Source organism: Cydia fagiglandana, chromosome 18, assembly GCF_963556715.1.
Source record: "Cydia fagiglandana chromosome 18, ilCydFagi1.1, whole genome shotgun sequence".
NCBI classification, from domain to species: Eukaryota; Metazoa; Arthropoda; class Insecta; order Lepidoptera; family Tortricidae; genus Cydia; species Cydia fagiglandana.
In genome coordinates, this window is record NC_085949.1 from 16,066,615 (window position 1) to 16,085,560 (window position 18,946).

The 18,946-nt window shown below is 35.8% G+C and overlaps 1 protein-coding gene across 5 annotated transcripts in view; it reads right to left on the reverse strand.

Annotated features, from left to right (window-relative positions):
• Positions 1–18,946, reverse strand: part of LOC134673397 (sodium/calcium exchanger 3) — a 217,329-nt gene that overhangs the window by 195,857 nt on the left and 2,526 nt on the right. The window lies entirely within an intron of this gene.

Here is an 18,946-nt window from a genome sequence, read left to right on the forward strand (position 1 = left end):
CCAAATTTATTCGCAGCCAATATATCAAAAAGTAGCCCGATTTTTTTTATATAAAACACACAGAAGGGCATTGATATGTAAATTTAATTTTAATGGGCGAGACTTGGACCATTAAAATTAATGACGAAAACTCCGAAACCATCGTCAAAAATCTTAATTGCTAAAATAAACACTCGAGCTTTCCCGCACAAGGGAGTAATGAATAATTTATGTGCTCATGTTTACAATAAACAGTCTACTGATCTCGTAAACAATTCAATCAATTCAATCCATTTGATTTACGTCATTGATATCATTATAAATATCTGCCTACTATTTGGGTGTAAAAGATTTTGAGATTGTGTGAAATTTATTAGACAAACAGTTAAAAATAGACTAAACATAAAACTAATTAAAAACTAAACTTAAATATAAATATAAGCATAATAATATAGACAAAAAAAGAATTAAACTAATTAACTAAAAGTACCTAAAATTTTGCCTTCTAAAATTCCCGACATGGCACTGATAAGAAGCTGATAACTAGAGTTATAAAATTGAAGAAATTTGAACTTAAAATATCATAGAAATCATCAATGTGTTAGATTATTTGGTTGGTTGGTGGTTGGATTTTTTTATGGGTTCATATGTATGAAAAATAATTCGGTACACGGCGGGAAGAAGATGATAACTGGCGGGAAAAAATGAAGTAATTTTTTCAATTCTATATCTCGAGTTGTCCACTTCCCCCCGCCGTGTACTGAATTTTCCTTTCATACATAAGTATATGTAAAAAAAATTCAACCAACTAATCTAACACATAGGTAGATGATTTCTATGGTAAAATACAGTCAGCATCTGATTAGATTAAATAATAATACGCGTTAAAATTGTCTGTCATGGTACTCGTTGCCAGATCATAGATGTTGATCATTTCGTGAAATGCCATTTTAGAATTGATCACTTCAATAGTCATACCTAACCAAGGTTTGACTTTTTCATGATGTGGCTAACCGGTCATTTCATGAAATGATTGACACGTCATGGAAAAATATTTTTTTTAGATTTGCAACCCGATTTGAACTTTAAGTTACGTCAGTTAATTACCATATCGTTACTAGATCTATTTATTGACGTATCTTAAATTTCGAATCAGGCAGTTGGTCACGACATCTATCTATAAATAACTCAGTTGATACTAGATTTTCCTGTAGGCATCAAGGAGTTTAAATTACGTTTCGCCGTCGAAAAAATAAATAAAAATATATGCCATTCTTTACTTTTAATCAAAAAGGAGTATTGTTGTTACAGGTTACCCATTTGTCATTTTTGACATAGGTAATATCTTTGGTTACGTTCGAAATTGAGATAAAGTCATCGTTTTTAGCTCACGATGAGTGATGGGCGATGGGTATTTGGACGATTCGTCATCGCTACACATTCCTTGACAGCTCTTCGAAATTATGAACGAAAATTAGGTCAGGTGGGGAAAATTATATAAAACATGGGTAAAAATAAGACTAATATAGTCACACCAATAAAAGTCTGCAGCGGATTTGATAGCCCACGCAGTGTAAGTGTTATTAATACGTCATAATTTCATAGAAGTTTGACGTTTTAAATGACACTTGCACTCACGCACGGCTATCAAAATCGCTGCAGACTTTTTACGGTCTAACTATAATAATTTTCCCTGCTTTTACTGGGTGTCTAAGTATGGTTTGGGTTTCCCATTATAGTTTTAAGTCATAGTGTATTATTTGTCCGCATTTTCGTTAGTCATAATTTAGGTTTTTCAGAAACGCGTAACTTTTCAGGATTGCCATAAAACAATCATAACCTAACCTATATATAGCCTTACGAAAATCCTGAAAAGTTGACGGTTTCAGAATTAGGACTAATGATAACAGGACAAACAATTATGACTTATAAAACTTTATGCACTTTTACTATTAATCTCAGATTTATCTACTCGCTTGATTGGTCAGTGAAAGTCAGTGACATTCGAGCTCTGTGGTAACCCAGCCCTATAATATAGAAACTGCAGCTGCACTCAGCTGCAGTAATTGCAGCCATGCGGTCTGCTCGATGCGATTAAACGCGTTTCGGTCACGCGTTGTGCTGATTGCCTCCATTTTGGTTATGTGCATATGTGCACAATAGCATTGCCAGATCGAAAGGCGCTATTATCGGGAAAAAATATCAATATTTCGGGATTTTGGGACTTAAGTCGGGAAAAAAAACTATTCAAATTAAAGTAATTGTATTAAAAACAACGATATTTTACATTATTGGCACTACGTCTGCTGCTCTGCCTATATAAAAATATTACAGATTCTTTGAGATCTTGAACAAACAAAAAAACCTAATTATCAACGCGGGTCGCTCGCTCGCTCGACGACAGTTCGGAACATGGAATTATTGTTTTATAACGTGAAGCTGTTTTTGGGGACAATTTTCACTTTGTCGGGAATCGAAACACATGCTAAAAATCGGGAGAATCCCGCCAAATCCCGACCATCTGGCAACCCTGGTGCACAAGAGAGCTGAATTACAAAACTTGACAGCATGAAACTCATTAAAGAGGAACTCCAAAAATTTCCTATAATTAATGAATTTTCGTATTAATTAAAAGGGTATCAATCAACTTGTAGTAGTTTTGATGATTCTAAAAACAATCCAGGCAAGGCTTAAGTTACATTTTGGGTTGTACGGCGTACCAAAAAATTTACAGAAGATGCGAAAGTTGCTTCCTCAAAATCATCTTTTCGTCATTTTTTCATCGAAACTGATTTTTTTTATAAATTGATCTAACCGACTCTAATGTAAAGTTCTTATACACTCATGAAACTACTAAAAACTTGCTCGAATATAAAAGAGTTTCCCTCTTTTCCAAGCAAAAGTAAAACTCATTGTAACAACCAAGGCGAAACGTGACCAGTCATGCTATTAAGCGATCCGTCGTATTCAAGAACGCAATCAGCGTATGCACCCTTTTTTAATAGAAAAATAACATCAAACTCAAGAGCATTAAGCTCTCTCAAATATACTATTAAATATGTACAGAAATTGTGTATTATGTTTCATTATTTCGTCATAAAAAACAGATATCGATGAAAAAGGCTCTCACTTCTAGTTTAGTATATATTTGCCATTTACAAATTTATTCCGCTTTCAAAATTACCCCAATGCACCTTAATTAAATTTCAAACTTTTAGTAACAAATACCCTTTTCGCACGCTACAATTTTCCCCTAAAATGGGGTAATTTACCCTCGTTTATAGATTTACCCCAGCTAGTTCCGTTCCGCACAGCTTTTGTTATAAATTGATGATTAAAAGTAATGGATGGATGAACAGGAAGGTTTTTAGCTTTATGTAATATCGTTTTACGCTTTAATGATTTTATCACATATTTTGTCAACGCTTATGGGCATACAGAGATAACTAAGTTTAATACGAGGCGCCCGTAAAAAGTCTGCAGCGATTTTGATAGCCCACGCAGTGCAAGTGTAATTTTAAACGTCAAACTTCTATGAAATTATGACGTATAAATAACACTTACACTGCGTGGGCTATCTAATCCGCTGCAGATTTTTATTGGTGCGACTTTTCAATTATTAAAAATCAAGTGCTAAAAAATCGCAGCTCAACTATCTATATACTACTATACTAGTAATGCAAACTACTACTACTACACAATATGGCAAATAAACATTTCTATTCTGGGGTCCCTTTGTTTCCCATAAAGTTTTAAGTCATAATGTATTGTTTTGTTTTGTATGTATTTGACATATTATCGTTAGTCATAAAACTGAAATCGTTAACTTTTCAGGATTTTCCTAAGGTTATGCTATAGATAGGTTAGGTTAGGTTTGTTTTGTGGCAATCCTGAAAAATTACGCGTTTCTGAGAAAAACCAATTATGACTAACGAAAATTCGGACAAACATTACATTATGACTTAAAACAATTTGGGAAACAAGAGAGACCCTTCTATTCTATTATATATATTCTATGGAGATACGGCAGTTCCGTTTTTACCCTTTGGGTACGGAACCCTAAAAATGACTAATATGAACTATATAGTATTATATAGCGATTTTCCTGAATAACCACAGATTTTAGTAGCTAACGAACTTATCCGTCACGAGTTTAAATTGTTTGCTCGTATTAACATACGTGCATACATATTGGTTGATTACAGCGCTTTGTAGGCATTTTTAGGGTTCCGTACCCAAAGGGTAAAAACGGAACCCTATAATTAAGACTCCACTGTCTGCCTGTCTGTTATCAGGCTGTATCTAATGAACCGTGATAGCTACACAGTTGAAATTTTCAAAGATGAACGATTTTTGTTGCCTCTATAACAACAAATGCTAGAATATGAAATTATGCGGGCATATATAACGACAAGTATTGTTTACATAATCTACCTACATTGCGGCGCCCATCAGGGTTTCATGTGTCATTTGTGTACAGATAGTTACACGTTAAATAAAACAATTAAAACGGATTTGCACAGCGTAGTTTTTCCTCAGTCACCCGTTGACCACGAACGCTGTAAAGCTTCTGTAAAGTGTTCGAAACGTCGGGATGTAGTATGAATTCAATATACGCGATAACCCGTCCAATACTTTTATTTCATGAACAATAACACTATAATACCGGATGTGGCCTGTAATATGAGCAAAAAATTTTACTGTAGGCTGTACTCCTCATACTGATCAACATTTGTTCAGCGACTTTTAAAAATAACCTGTAGTTTGATTTTTAATACACTTTAAAGTTTATTCTAAGACGCAATGTATTGCGAATTTTGTTATGTTTAAGGCGTGACAAGCAACGTCAATCACAATAATATGGCGTGGCGATAGCGTCCATTGAAGATAATATTTATTTTGTATGAAAAATAGGTAGTCTAAATACTTCATAATTTTTATAAGTTGTTGAACAAAGGTGTCACCGTTTGAGGAGTATAGTCTATGTTTTAATTATTTGCTCGTATTACAGGCCACACCCGGTATAAATAACAGGATATTATTTTTTCTTAATGATAATCCCAGCCTTAGTCCAGCAGTGGGACACCTTTTTAATGATAATCGGCTCGAGATAGTGTCTTGTCTCGATCATGTGTATAACCCACATTTTAGGTCGGGCTTCGGAAGCCCCACGCATCACTGCCGCTCCAGTAGGCGGGTCACGCGGTAAGCCGGGATCAGCCACCGCTGTCGTAAGCGCTTACTGGTAAGTTTGACCGTTTTATAGCCAAATATAATCGCGGTAGTGGTAATAAACCGGGCGCACGAAGGGTTCCGTACCATAACGCAAAAAAAAAAAAAACAAAAAAAAAACGGTCACCCATCCAAGAACTGACCACTCCCGACGTTGCTTAACTTTGGTCAAAAATCACGTTTGTTGTATGGGAGCCCCATTTCAATCTTTATTTTATTCTGTTTTTAGTATTTGTTGTTATAGCGGCAACAGAAATACATCATCTGTGAAAATTTCAACTGTCTAGCTATCACGGTTCGTGAGATACAGCCTGGTGACAGACGGACGGACGGACGGACGGACGGACGGACGGACAGCGAAGTCTTAGTAATAGGGTCCCGTTTTACCCTTTGGGTACGGAACCCTAAAAATAGACGAGCGTTTACGTAATCGGTAGACACACATTTCTAAAGGAGCTAATGCAAAATTGAAATTTATACATTACATTATTACAAGGGAAAATGCCAAGTTGACAAAGGCAACAAAGGTTCATAAATAATAGAACTTACAGATTAATGTATTATCTAAAAAAACTTAACATAATTTTAGAGACATAACAGTTTTTTGCCGCGTCACTGGCCTAGCTAAGGCAGTTGCGTTTCGTTCGCTACGTTAGAATCGGCCAGATTCCCACGATCCCACGAACTGTCGAAATAACACAGCCTTCGGCCTGAAATAAGATTAGTACTTTACTATAGTTCGATATCTAAATTAAACCAATAGGTACCTATTTTAATAAAAGGTCTTTCGTTCGGTACCGAAACTTGAAATATGATTTAGTGCTGACTTTTATATTGCTTGGCCAAAAAGGCTCTATTCATTTATTCCCATCAAAATTCAATTTAGCCATAAATAAAACTGTCACTAACAGAGTATCCTATACTAAAAGCTAGAATCAAATCAATTTTATTTTAAAAGCATTTATGCTAGAATAAATTGAACTGTTGTGAAACGTTTTCATTTCAACATTAAGTTATACAAATAGAAGTAGTACTTACCTATTATTATTTTGCTTGAAATATGGTACAAAAGATTGTCAGACAGTACTTAGTTACTTACCTATTATAAATAAAACAGTCATATTTCATCAGCATCTGGCATGTAGAAAATATCATAAAATACAACTAAAACTAAGTTAAAACAATCATAATCAAGGCCTATATTATAATAATAAACAAATAATTGTTCATTTATTTTATTTTTGTTGTTTTATAATAAAAAAAAATTTATTCAGACAATACAGTCCACACTAAAATTGTTATTCAGATAGATACTTAATACTTAAACTAGGTTAATTTTACTTAGACTAAAATTAGAGAGGTATTTTTAACCTTCACTGCATACGAAGCCATATATGATAATATTATATTACCTTTTACCTCATTCAAAAGGTGACATGCATTCCTCGATGTAATAGTATAGAGGCCTTTTGTATGAGCCATGCTTTTAGTTTCCCTTTTACACATTTTCAAAGGCAACTGTTTGACGTATAATAATACGTAATGAGGCAAGTTAAGAAATATCAAATACGGCCCCGACACTATCATTAGCAATGACATGAAATTTCATGACGCTCCAGCGTTTGGTCCAGTCAGGTCATGACATTCCTAAATCTCCCCACACACTTATCAGTAATTCTATCAGTATTTTCATCATTACCTGTCACGGGGAATTTTAAGTTATTATTTTCCTAACCGTTCTTAGTTATGTTGTAGTGTACGTTTTGAAGAACACAAAACCGAGACATTATTCAATCATCGATTCAAATATTTCTAACCTGTCGTAATTATACCATGTACTGTGGCAACTCTATACCCGATGAGTCAGAAAAATGCAGAAAAAGAAATAGTTAATTAAAAAGAATATTTATTTGTTTCAACCTTTTCGTGCGTGCGTGCGCCATGACTGTGTGAAAGATTGGTAGTTAAAAAATGTATCCAAATATTTTTTTTTATTCTTACCACGAACCGGGAATCAAACTATTCTTAAAGTACAATCAACATCATATAGTAGGTAGCATCCAAAGTACCTATTCAAATAGTTCGGTACGCCACACATACCTATTATATGGTGTACCGAACTATTTGAATACTTTGGATGCTACCTACTATACGACGCTGACTGTACCTACTGAATTCTTCTGTTATGTAAGAATGTATAAGTATTTGGTTAAGAAAAAAGGTACCTGATATGTAGGGATTGCAGGGATCCGGTAATCCGGCCGGATCCGGCACATTTTTCAAGATACCGGATCCCGCAAAATTCACCGGATCCGGTCCCGGATCCGGTAAAGTGAATCAAAGCGCTAAAATATAAAATAACAGCTTAAAACACTGCTAAAATTTAAAAGTTCTCGCCAATATTCGAATTTTCTCGCTCGCAAACAGCAACACAACAACTTGTTTGTTAGTTGACGCCAGTCTTCTAGCCGACGAAATATGTGTCGTCGTAGCGTTGAGATTTCCGTGCACCGTAAGTACTGGATTGGTTTATATTCAATTTATTGTGTAGTTTCATTGTAATTTAATATACATGTTCTTTCGTTTTATTTTGTACAAACCATTATAGCCCACTTTAAGACACAGGTTTTTGGGGTATCCGAAATACTAATACTTGTACATAATTATATTAATTATTAAAAAAGTGGTTAGGATTTTGCTGATTAAAACTAGTCGGGGTTTCTGCGGTTGACCTGACGTTTAGTAAAAACAATATCTGTGGAGGTTCGAAGTATGTATGTATGTATGTATGTATGTATGTCACTTTATTGCACATAAACAGGTTTACATAAAATGGACAAAAACAAAACAAAAATAAAAATGTTATGTACAAAGGCGAACTTATCCCTAAAAGGGATCTAAGTAAAGTAAGGGATCTTAGGGAAGTAAGGAGGTATAAAAAAGAGTCCGTCATGAAGCAAGTTCGAACGGGATAGTCTTATATGGAACATTCAACCATAAACACTAACTATTCATTCTCAATTAGTCATAAAACTTTTTAAGCTTTACAGGCCTGATTTAGTTAATATGTTTTATCCTTCTTACAAATACATAAGTCAAAATGAGAGATAAAGACCAAAACGACAAGATCAAAACTATTAATAGCTAATTCAGGTCAGTAACGCGTTTATAAATAATGCCATAAACCAGAGAGTTTACGTATAGGATAGATGCATACTTACAACATGTTATTATATAAGGCCATATACAGAATATACAAAATAGGTATGTTGACCATATTTTAAAAAATATATTGAACTCTATGCACGAAATAAAACGCAAAAGGGAATTACGCAAAAGTCGGCGTAGGGTCCACTAGCAAATTCAGAGGGTCTACTTCGAAATGCGAAAATCGAAATTTCGTTATCAGTCTCTAACGCTCGAATACGCAAGAGTGATAAAGAGGCAGAAAACGAAATTACGCGGTAAGCCCTCAGTATGTGCTAGAGGCGCAGAGTATTGCGTAATATTATTCTATTTCCCTGAATAGGGAATATTAGTCGAAACTCTGCGTAGTGGGCGCCACTACCACAATCCATCACAATCTGGGGGTCTACCGCGAAACACGAAATTTCGTTATCTAACCTCTCTATCACTTTTCATCATCATCACCCTCACTTTTGTATATTCGAACGATAAAGAGGCAGATAACTAAATTTAGATTTTCGCGTTTCCCGGTAAAAATATAATTAAATTGTTGTAAACAACATAAAATAAAAGGTTTTTAATTTTTATTTCATGTACAGAAACTTTTAGAAAGGGACAGAGATTTTCTTTGTGCATCGTATTCTGCATGTTTTCCTTTTTTCTTAAGAGTCAAGTGAAAATAAACTTTAGAGCAATGATAATAGAGTAGGTATACTTCACTTATTGATTTTAATGCCAGTAATGACTCTTGTTAGTATAAAACCTTCTTCTAAAGTACTTTAAATGACGGAATGAAGGATTAGAGTGATGCGCTCCACTCACTATCAGTATAATGTCATTATTTTGACATTTCTTCACAAATATTAAAAATGTTTAATAACTTCATTATCGTCCATCATTCTTTCTGTCATTTCTGATTCCATCATTCTAACCAATTCACTGTCAGTATAATGTCATTTCTAGTATCATTACTTTGACATAACTCCAATACTGACGGAAATTATTAAAATAAACTTCATTACTTGCCGTCATTCCTTCATGACACTCCCTACACTATCACTAAAAACGTCATTCCGTCAAAGTAATGTCAGTATCCATGATAGTGTCGGGGCCGTAAAAGACATACCATCCCAAAAAACTATAAGTACGGTAGAACGGGGTGACTTTCAAATGCAGGGGCGACTTTAAAATTCTAGTTTTTAAGCCATAATAAATATTTACGCGAGATTTTTTACAGTAGGTGAATATGAATATATAGTAATCTTACTAGTTACAGGAACATTTTCAGTAAATAATGAATAATGGTAATTCTACGGCCGTTTTAAATCTATCAAAGTAACCCCCAATTTTCCAAAGTCAAGTCTACGGTAGATAAAACTGTTTCTGAAAAATAGAAAATTGAATAGGCAAGGGCGAGTTACTTAATGAGTAGCTACATCTTAACAAAAAAGTAGGTAATTAATTATCAGATCGCAATAAAAATAGAACTAAATAATAATTATGTTTGTGAGATATCATCTAAATTTAGCCCCTGGTAATTCTTTAAATCTTTGGGTGGGGTTACGGTATTTAATTATTGAGTAATTAAGGGCTTTTGTATAAATCGCACATTACGGCAAGCATTAAGGTGACAGTCCATTTCCAACGACAGCTGTATTACTGTTCCTTTTACTATGGAAATTGACAATAACAGCGACGCGTTCAGTACTAGGAGTGCAGCTGCGGTTAGAAATGGAATGTTACCATTAAGGATGACTCACGCTAGACCGGACCGAAGCTTCCAGCGCTTCGTTTTCTATGGACAGCACCATTTCTATGACGGCTGATCACTGACCAGCTGTCATAAGTTTACATTCATCGCTGCCTGACACAAGTTTACACTCACGTGAAAATACCCCTACACCATCCGATACAAGTCAGTGATCTCCAATAAATTCAAGTTGAAACATGGATCCCGCCTCGCACCTCGTTAAAAATTTACGAACGCAACTTTCAAACACGTTTTCATTATTTTCTGAGAAATTCAAGCGAGAAATGTTGGGGCTTAGGAACTTTGTGCGTTTATACACACGATGGCCAATACATTCCCGTTGCCAGGGAGGTTTTGGGATTATACTGAGCAACTTTTACTATGGGGCCAACCCCGAAATCGCGAATAAATATTTGCCTGTTTGCCTGGTCCGTTTTCCATGAGAGGGTAATGTTTTTTTTTTCGCGATTTCGGGGTTGATCCCATAATAAAAGTTGGTCAGTATAATCCCAAAACCGCCCTGTTAACGGGAATGCAGTTATTTTTTAGCCACCCGTGTATCGTTCATTTTTAATTCGAGTGACAGAGAAGCAATTCAGATAGAGATAGAAATAGACGAAACTTCGATTTTCGACGTTCACGGTACCCTCAAAAAACCTACGTCATCATCATCATCATCGTCATCATATCAGCCAGCGGACGTCCACTGCTGTACCTACCTACGTAAAACCTACCTATTTATATTCAAATTTTTTGCCTGGATTAAACGCCATCCAATTACACAAAAATATGGCCTCAACAGCGATTCGGAAAAGCGCCAAATAATAATCTGACTGTAGTACTCACATCGTTAGCGGGTGTTCCAAAAAATATAACATTTTTCCGCTCTACACCAACTATGGGCCCGATTCGGATTTTGAAATAGACATCTATTAGATATCTTTTAGACATCACCAAGATACGATAACGATGTGTTTAAGATCTAACCTGTCAAATTTGTTCTATAATGGATCTAGTACTTGTCGTCTCTTGTGAATATCTTGAAGTTCGAATACGGCAGTTAATCACACACAAGCGGTGCTTCCTTGGTTTTAATCGCAAACTTGCTTCTGTGAGGTTTTTATTACGAATTATCGAATTTAAGTACAAGTACCTAGGTAGGCATAGGTATGTTATTTGAAATAACATTGTTATATCGTAAAACTTTATATAGGTTGGTTTTTAGGGTTCCGTACCCAAAGCACAGTATAATAAAGAGTACTAACGTACAGTATGGACACTCCCTGCCTCCCGTTGAAAGTGCCGCCCACCCGCTCTCGGTTACCTCACAGTTACCGGCTGGCAAGGACGCGACGACGCGGTGCGCAGAGCGGAGACCACGTAAAATATTCAAATATTAAACAAATATTTACAAAACCTATCAGATCACACTGAAACCAATACAATACCTATATGAACAAAAAATCATGTTTACAACTTGCGTAATATGTTGGTGGCCTGAATTTCCTTACACAATTTTCGTTACTTTGTTTATACTGATTCAAAATAGGAAACTTGTATAAATTGAGCTTAGATACCCACCTTACAACATAATACGATTCTTATTTCTTCCTAATTCGCACAATGAGTTTTGAGTAATTGAGGTCATTGAACTTGGCAATAAACTGGCGAGAACCCACGCACGTCTTATCTCACTCACACAAGCATGGTACGCGTTCACCTACACGAGCTTCTCTGTGCGCATAGGAACGCGTTTGTTTCATACATTCGATCGCCAGTGTCCGGGGTGTGCCCAAAGGGTAAAAACGGGACCCTATTACCTACTAAGACTACAATGTCTGTCTGTCACCTGGCTTTATCTCATGAACCGCGATATTAACAACAAATACTAAAAAGCACGTAAACCTCGATTTCTCCTCGCACCTCGCGAGTCTGACTCGCAAAATTTTGTCCGGTTTTTATTTTTAGTTTTTTTTTTGATAAAATTTGGTTAGCTTGAAGAACTCTTCATTCTGGGCGGATGAATTCCAAATTCAAAAGGTTCAAAAGGTATGGTACTAAAAGTGGTATATGTATGTTTACTTTCTTATATTTGGTAGCCCATGTCACGTCTTGTCAGTATGCCAAGTCGAATAGGCCCCGGTTTAAGTTAGCTGTCAGTATGCCAAGTCGAATAGGCCCCGGTATAAGTTAGCTGTCCCGATAACTTCCCGCCGAGGCACGGATCCTGTCGCCTAGGCACGTTAAAAATGCACGAAGAAACTTGTAAGCACGGTTAACTTCGCCCTGCAGCTTTCCTCGAATATTGAAAGGTGGAATTTAGGAAGTTTGTAATTACTAGTTTTGGTAAACCTTCAACATACCGGGTGTGGCCTGTAATATGAGCAAAATATTTAACTGTAGACTGTACTCCTCGTACTGATCAACATTTGTTCAGCGATTTTTAAAAATAACTTGTGGTTTAACAAACTGCACAACGGGACTTCATCGCGTATTTAAGTTTTAAGATTTACCTCCGACGTTTCGAGGAGGAGGGGAGGAGGAACTTGTGGTTTGATTTTTAATACACTTTAAAATTTATTCTAAGACGCAATGTATTGCGAATTTTGTTATGTTTAAGGCGTAACAAGCAACGTCAATCACAATGATATGGCGTGGCGATGGCGTCCATTGAAGATAATATTTATTTTGTATGAAAAATAGGGAGTCTAAATAGTTCATAGTTTTTAAAAGTTTTTGAACAAAAGTGTCACCGTTTGACGAGTACAGTCACCTGCAATAATATGTTACTCTTCGAAGGCCGCAAAAATATGTGACAGACTCTTATGGCTCTACAAATAAGATTGTGTCAGATATTTTTGCGGCTTTCGTTGTGTAACATATTATTGCTGGTGACTGTACAATCTATGTTTAAATTATTTGCTCGTGTTACATGCCACACCCGGTATAAGAAAAACCAGCTATAACTTACTGATTTAAACTTTCACGGTTTTTACTCAGAGCATTAAGTATTAATTAGCAGTCTAAAAGATCTTGATGTCAACTTTAGCCAGCCTTCTCCGAGAACATGGAGACGACGTCGTCCTCGAAACGTCGGAGGTAAATTAAAAACTTAATTATATGCGATTAAGCCCCGTTTTGCTTAATAATAATCAGCTGTAACTTATTAATTGCAAAGTAAAATGTACTAAGTTTGTATACATATTCAAAGCCAGTCCTTTTGATCCCAGGAACTTTAATTTATATTTATCGTTGATGATGGTAAGAGCGTACGACTTGCAATCCGGAGGTCGCGGGTTCAAACCCCGGCTCGTACCATTGAGTTTTATGGAACTTATGTACGAAATATCATTTGATATTTACTAGTCGCTTTTCGGTGAAGGAGAACATCGTGACGAAACCGGACTAATCCCAATAAGGCCTAGGTTTCCGTCTGGGTTGGAAGGTCAGATGGCAGTCGCTTTCGTAAAAACTAGTGCCTACGTCCAATCATGGGATTAGTTGTCAAGCGGACCCCAGGCTCTCATGAGCCGTGGCGAAATGCCGGGATAACGCGAGGAAGAAGAAGGTTGGAAGGTCAGATGGCAGTCGCGTTCGTAAAAACTAGTGCCTACGTCAAATCATGGGATTAGTTGTCAAGCGGACCCCAGGCTCCTATGTGAGCCGTGGCAAAATGCCGGGATAACGCGAGGAAGAAGAAGCATTTAGGCCAGTGGCTTTTGGTTAAATGAGTTTGCAGTATAGCTTGGCTAGGACAAGGTAGCCAAACACATTTCTTGTGAAATTTTCAGTTAAAAATTAAAATCTATTTCAATAGAACTTGCTAACTATGTAAACAAACCGCCATATTGAAATTGTCTCTGAATGATCAATTTACTAGTGAAGGGCAAGACTCCTACTTACTACTTTACTAATGTCAAACCATATCGAATAATAAAACACCAAAAGTAAAAAACAAGTATTTACTTATTTTTAATTTGTTTAATCACGATCAGAAGACAAATTAGTACTTAAGAATGATGTATTGATGTATTTTATAACCGTGGCGATAGGTACAGAGCGTGGATTGGGTAGTGTGTAGCGGGTTTATATTACAAACTTTAGTCACAACACTACCCATCATAGACAATTGTAGAATTTAAAAGAAACAAAACCGCCATTCCATCATGTCCTAATAACCTAACTTATGAAATCATTTTGGACTTTTAATTAAATATCCAAGATACAGTTACATATTTATGTATTTTACGGAACGGACCGTTTCAATAGTGTATAAGTGTATGGATTCAATGGTATTTGATGAGGTAGTGTGAAAATTCAAAGAGAAACAGTGATAAATCAAAATTACGTTGTTTGTTTACATAGTTAGCAAGTTCTATTGGAATAGACTTTAATCATTATGTGTCGTTCCGACGGAAAAGGGCTTAAGGGCGGTTGGCGATAATCCGTTCTTAACGATGCAAAAAATGCGATCTTAAGCGGCAATTTTAGGGAATAACACGTAAACATGAAGGAAAAATTTTATACGATAATTTTATAACTAATTAGTGATTTGTGAACCATTGCATAAAATTCTAGCATAACTTTGATTATCACATAACATACCAGTGTAACCTGTCCTTCTTACACATACTAAACAGAAAGGGAGGCAATGAATAGCGTGAAAAGGAATTGCGTGCCCAATTAGTCGGCCAATTAAAAAAACATGATATGCTTTTTCAAAAGCTTCGGATATTACGTCATACTACTGTTTATTATTGCTTTTTCCATTTTAATAGAAAAAACCTTACAATTACTTAGGATAGTATTTCACCTGTCCAATTTCAAGAGATTGGCACATGACATTTTGTCTTAAGTTGCTAACACACTATCGCACCGCACCAAGGTCATTGTGGGACGCACCCATAAGTAAGAGGGAGAAAGAGATATCGCTTTCTCCCTTTTACTTATGGGTGCGTCCCACAATGACCTTGGTGCGGTGCGATAGTGTGTTAGCAACTTTAGGGTGGAATCACATCTGTCAGCATCGAGTCGCATTTTATATATGAGAAATTACTCTCTCGTTAAGGAAAATGTTCGACGCAAATACAAATTGTACCAAGAAATTGGACAGGTGGAATACCACCTTTAGGTAGAGTTAGACCAACAAAAGTCTGCAGCGATTTTAATAGCCCACGCAGTGCGAGTGTTATTTATACGTTATAATTTCATAAAAGCTTGACGTTTAAAATAACACATGCACTGCGTGGGCTATTAAAATCGCTGCCTGTTATACAAAAGCATATTGTAATACTTATTTATTTTCAATTTTATATAAATACGCTTCTGTCATTGTTTATCTATCTATTTGAACATATTTGCTAATTTCTATGCCTCACAACAGGGCTACAACCGCGAAAATCGAAGTTCGCAAATTGCGGACATTTTTCTCTGTCACTCTAATTACGCCTTCATTGGAGTAAAAGAGAAAGATCCCCGCAATTTGCGAATTTCGGTTTTCGCGGTAGCCCCTCAGCAATAGGTAGACACATTCAACATGAGTCACCAATTGCTGCTAAATGAGTACATCCGTTAAAGATCCGGAAACAATGAAGTTGCTGCTAGTCCATAGAGGTACAATAACATAGAGATGTCACGGGGGAGGGGCCAAACGACCGAACGAGATGCACTTATGGAAATTTCAGTAGGAGTAGCAGAGAAAGCGGTATTACGCACGCGGTGTCCTTGTCACAGTCTCACTTTTTGTTTGTTCCCCACCAAAAATTTAGTATGGTTTATGGTGGGCAACAAATAACCCGACCTAATTACGTAGACTGATTTTGGTATGTTGTCAGGAATGTTAAAACGTGTTTTTAATATTGTCGCTTTGCGTATGTTTTGTCCCTCACGGAGGCACGCGTTTAGCTCATCTATGTAATACTAGGTCTATGTGCTAGTCGATCGTTTTGGGCCGTCATCATTAAATCGGTCAATTGCGTGTCGTACCACGCATAATGGAGGGTTCCGTACCTTCATACAATAGCAAAAGTTATTAAAACAATAAAAGCGTATTTTTGCGGCACTTACGTCATTTTAATGAGAAGAAAAGTTAAAGTAAACTGATTAAGTTTTTTTGCTTATTGGCATTACGTGATTATTTTTATGAAAAAGTAGAACTATGATATTAAAATTAAATTTAGCACAAATAATTATAACTAAAAAATGTTGGATTTTTTGTTTCTTGTAAAAAGTTACGACGGAAAATCTACACAAAACTTTGCGGTTTTTTTACAAGCTTTTATTTACGCGCTTGACTGCACATTGCCAATAGGTTTTCCTGTCATCTATAGGTAAAGAACTATTTTGAGTACTTTTTTCAAAATTTTAGACCCAGTAGTTTCGGAGATAAAGTGGGGGGAATGGTCTATTTTTGGCTATTTTCGTATAAACTTCGAACCTATGTATTTTAAAATTATAAAAAAAAGTGTCCACCTTTGGGTCACTAATTTACATATGTGTACCAAAATTCAACTTAATTGGTCTAGTAGTTTCCGAGAAAATAGGCTGTGACAGACGGAGAGACAGACAGACGCACGAGTAATCCTATAAGGGTTCCGTTTTTTCCTTTTGAGGTACGGAACCCTAAAAACAACATACCTGGCTACACTGGTTGACACCTGAAACGATTGACAAATTTTCTTAAAAAACTGTCAACAACTCTAAGCAGTTATGTTGTTTTTGTAAACATCCCTTCAATAGGGAATATTAACTGCATTGTTCTTCCGCCAGAATGCATGACCGATCCATATAGTATGTATACAGTTTTTTGACAATTTTAACAAGTCTTTCAAATCGGGATTAAAATAAAATTGCTAAATATGTTTACTGTATCTCTAGTGGCGCCACCTACACAGAGCTTTGCCTAATATTCCCTATTGGTGCAGACTGAAAAGGATAAAAGCAAACACGTAGCGCACAGGGGAATTACACCGCATATTGATACTTACACCTGACTTATGAGGTTTATTTAAATATAGCCTAAAGGGAGAGGAGATAAGTACCTATTAATGTATGTATGAGCCATTTCGTACCTTGTCACAGTGACAATATGAAAGTCGTTGTAGAGACCTCTACCATCAGTTGGCAAAGTATTTTTCACTTACTTTCAGTGAATAAACGTGCCGTATGTCACGTTTGACGTTTCTTTACGGTCTTATGTGCCTAACTTCACTCCACTCCAAACGATACTGTCCCTTTCTAAGTATACTAAAAAAAGAGCAAGAATTATTATTTAATTAGTACGAGTAAACGGTAAATTACCTATCGAAAGTAAATTACGTTCACGATAGAGTTTATGTCATTGCCAGAGAGCGCAACTTTGGTGCCGATGACGTCATTATGACGTTATGTCGCATATAGGATGTTTTTTTTAAAACAACATTGTAACACCTCAATGATTCTTAATAATGATAATATATATATAATTGTTTATTTATAAAAATGTTTGGTAATTTACACAAAAAATAATGTAAACATTAAAAAACGATACGAAAACGATCTCGTTCTCGTTCAATATGCTTTGTTGTTTTCAAATGTTTCTCTATATTGCTTGCTTTTGCTGTTAAATTTTGGTCACATTTTTGCATTTTTTACAATCAGAAAAGGAAATTTCTGCAAATACGGCTGCAAAAACACCATAGCGACTTCAAACAATAATATTTCGGTTATATTTTACTAATAAAAAAATAAGTAAACAGTAATTGATTGTCATTTCCAACAATCTTGTTTTTAACATGACAAAGACAGTTAGTTATGTTTTTATACGTGGCCAGTACGTATAAAAATTCTCAACTCAAGTTTCAATATCACTATCAGTATATAAACTAAAGAGGCTAATAAGTTGTTAATTGTTTAAGAATCTATAATCTAGATAACAACACTCTGTATTTAGCTTCACGTCATACGTCTGTCATCGGCACCAAAGTTGCGCTCTCTGGTCATTGCCAGACTGATGGTAGCCGTGCTCATACTTGTACTACTTATTGGTGACTAAGGGATGATTTAGACGGTGTGAGAACTCGCATGCGAGTTTCATACCATTGCGGGTTTTGATCGGTCGGTTGAATTGGACGTAACCAACAGTCCGCAATGTAACTAAAATCGCATGCGAGTTCGCGCGCCGTCTAAATCAGCCCTTATTGTCACTGTGACAAGGTCCAAACCAAATGGGTCATAAATTAAAAATTTCGACTGTACCAATTTTTGTTTTTTTTTTAACATAATTAGAGGAATACGTTAGAATATACAGGGTGGAAAGATAAGTCGGGCCCTGGAGGGAAACTACCTTAAATCCTTAAGCTGGCTCATTTTACTTAAAGGAAACATTCCGTTATTTTTAAAAAGAAACAAAACTGCATTCAAAGATTTTATCTTTTTTTCTTCAATTTCGCTTGTCTAAAAAAATCTTGAGTACTAAATATTAGATTTTATGGATATTTTGTACGACAGACGGGTGTAAGACCTAATGTTTCTTGGAGAAATGTTATCATTAACATTAACTGTATCGACTAGTACAATAAAATTGCGAGTTTTTATTTTTTGGAATTTTTAGTCGGTTCGAGTCCCGGGCGAGGCAAGCGAGTTTTAGAAAATCTTTGAATGCAGTTTTGTTTCTTTTTAAAAATAAAGGAATGTCTCCTTTAAGTAAAATGAGCCAGGTTAAGGATTTAAGGTAGTTTCCCTCCAGGGCCCGACTTATCTTTCCACACTGTATAAAAAATACATTAGAGGAATAAAAAACATTCCACTTACCTACATTAG